The sequence below is a fragment of the Mustela nivalis genome (genome assembly GCF_964662115.1).
Source record: "Mustela nivalis genome assembly, contig: HAP1_SCAFFOLD_285, whole genome shotgun sequence".
NCBI lineage: Eukaryota > Metazoa > Chordata > Mammalia > Carnivora > Mustelidae > Mustela > Mustela nivalis.
In genome coordinates this window covers 662,124-664,287 of record NW_028136356.1, presented here as the reverse complement: position 1 = coordinate 664,287, position 2,164 = coordinate 662,124, and positions in this window count along the sequence as shown.

Genomic DNA, 2,164 nt, shown 5'->3' with positions numbered 1-2,164 from the left:
TAAATAAATATTTTTAGAATTTAAAATATTTCAAATTTAGATTATTAAATATTAAATCATTAATTTAATAAATAAATATCTAAACATAAATAAAATAATTTATTTATTAAAATGAATAAAATAATGTTGTCATTATCTCAGCATGTATTTTTAAATAGTCTAAAAAAAATCTAATAAAGTCTAAATACATTGAGTTCAGATATTTATACAAGTTAAACCAGACACTCAACCCACAGTTTCAAAACTTTTGTTTTTATCTACTACTCAAAATACGATTTTAATGTATTTATTTGTAACTTTGACATAGCAAGGAAACTTGGAGGAAAAGGAGACATTTGCTTTTAATATTTGAAAATTATTTTGTTGATTTAAAAAAATAAAAACCTTAACACGTGAGCATTTCTTCTTAAATAACACTGTGAAGTTTCTGAGTCGCATTCTATTAAAAGTGCTGATAAAATGGCCTCAGTTACTCATTTAAATTATCAGCTGAATGGGTAACAAATGAAGTAGAGAGCTTTTTAATTATTTATGAATGTATTGCTTGTGGATGGAGTGCCACATAGAGTTACCTCTCTTTTTGGCTTTGTTTTGTGAGCAGCAGTGGAATCTATGAATGAGATTAAACATAAGGACATTCACAGAAATTCTTAATGAACTTCTGGGGAAGGGCAATAAGTGCAAGGAAAAACTGCAGCAAGACTAATTACAAATTTCAAGTGGTCATCGCTTAATTATAGAAGCTTTTAAGTTCAAGTAATATATCTTTTTCATGAGCCTATCATATTGTATTAATTACCACAAACTGCACTCTTGAACACTTATCTTTTCACATATTTCTTATTCTTAGTACTTAAAATTACCCTTATGATTGATAAGTAAATGGATTTTACAGACAATGCATTTATTTACATAAATAAATAATGCTGTTTATATATATAAAAACAATTGAATATGTGTATGTGTTCAATGAATTTTTTTTCAAATTAACATCTTAATTCTACCACATTAGTTACAAATAGATATAGACTTTATAGATTCATCAAATATTTTATTCTCAAATTTATATGTCCTTTGTGAAGTAAATGAAACTGTATATATTAAATATAATCCTATCACATGTAACAGTTACTAGTGCATCCCAGGACATACATAGGTCAGGTCCTCCTCAAGGCATCACGGATAACTGGATTTCACTTTCTATCCTAGGAGTCTTCTGTATATTTCTGTGGCTTTTATACTACAATCAGGAGGAAGAATTCTTTTGCTAAAAGCTTCCAAATGACTATGCGAGTAGATTATTTGTAGACTAGTGATATAATATTATAGTTTAATATGTGAAGCATGATAAAATAAAATGCCATTGCCATATTTAATTTGTTCAGTAAAGCATTCATTTAGTTATCAAGCATTCATTTTCTTTTTTTAAAGATTTTATTTATTTATTTGACAGACAGAGATCACAAGTAGACAGAGAGGCAGGCAGAGAGAAAGGAAGGGAAGCAGGGTCCCTGCTGAGCAGAGAGCCTGATGTGGGGCTCTATCCCAGGACTCTGGGATCATGACCTGAGCAGAAGGCAGAGGCTTTAACACACTGAGCCACCCAAGAGCCCCAAGCATTCATTTTCTTTATACAGAAGAGATAGAACAATATTATATAGTAGAAAATACAGTAAATAATCTAGAAACCTTGATCATTTTGTTTTGGCAATTTTAGAACATAAAATTAGCTAAAGCTCAAGTGCAAGTTATATTTGTATCATAGGAGGAAAAGTTAATTAAAAGTTTGTTTATTACCATAGTTTAACACTTCAACGAAATGATAACGAGTCCAAAATCAATGAATATATGAAGTATACAATAAAAACAATAATCTTGAGTGTATGTGACTCACTGTAGGTATTGATAGGCTAGAAATCAAAGGGAAAGTATCTATAGGGTTTGTTCAGTTCCATGCTCATCAGATTAATAGGCTTTCTCATATTGCTTCCTTCACCACATTAATTTGTCTAATGAAGTTTTCAAGAGTTAAAGACAGTGATAGGTTCATGGCTGGAGAGAAGGTACAGAATCTAAGATAGTTCAGCAGTGCTTATTATTTAAGAGAAAGACAGCATGGGAGGTGAGGGGTATATCATGCATCCTGTTTTCACTCCCTTTGTGG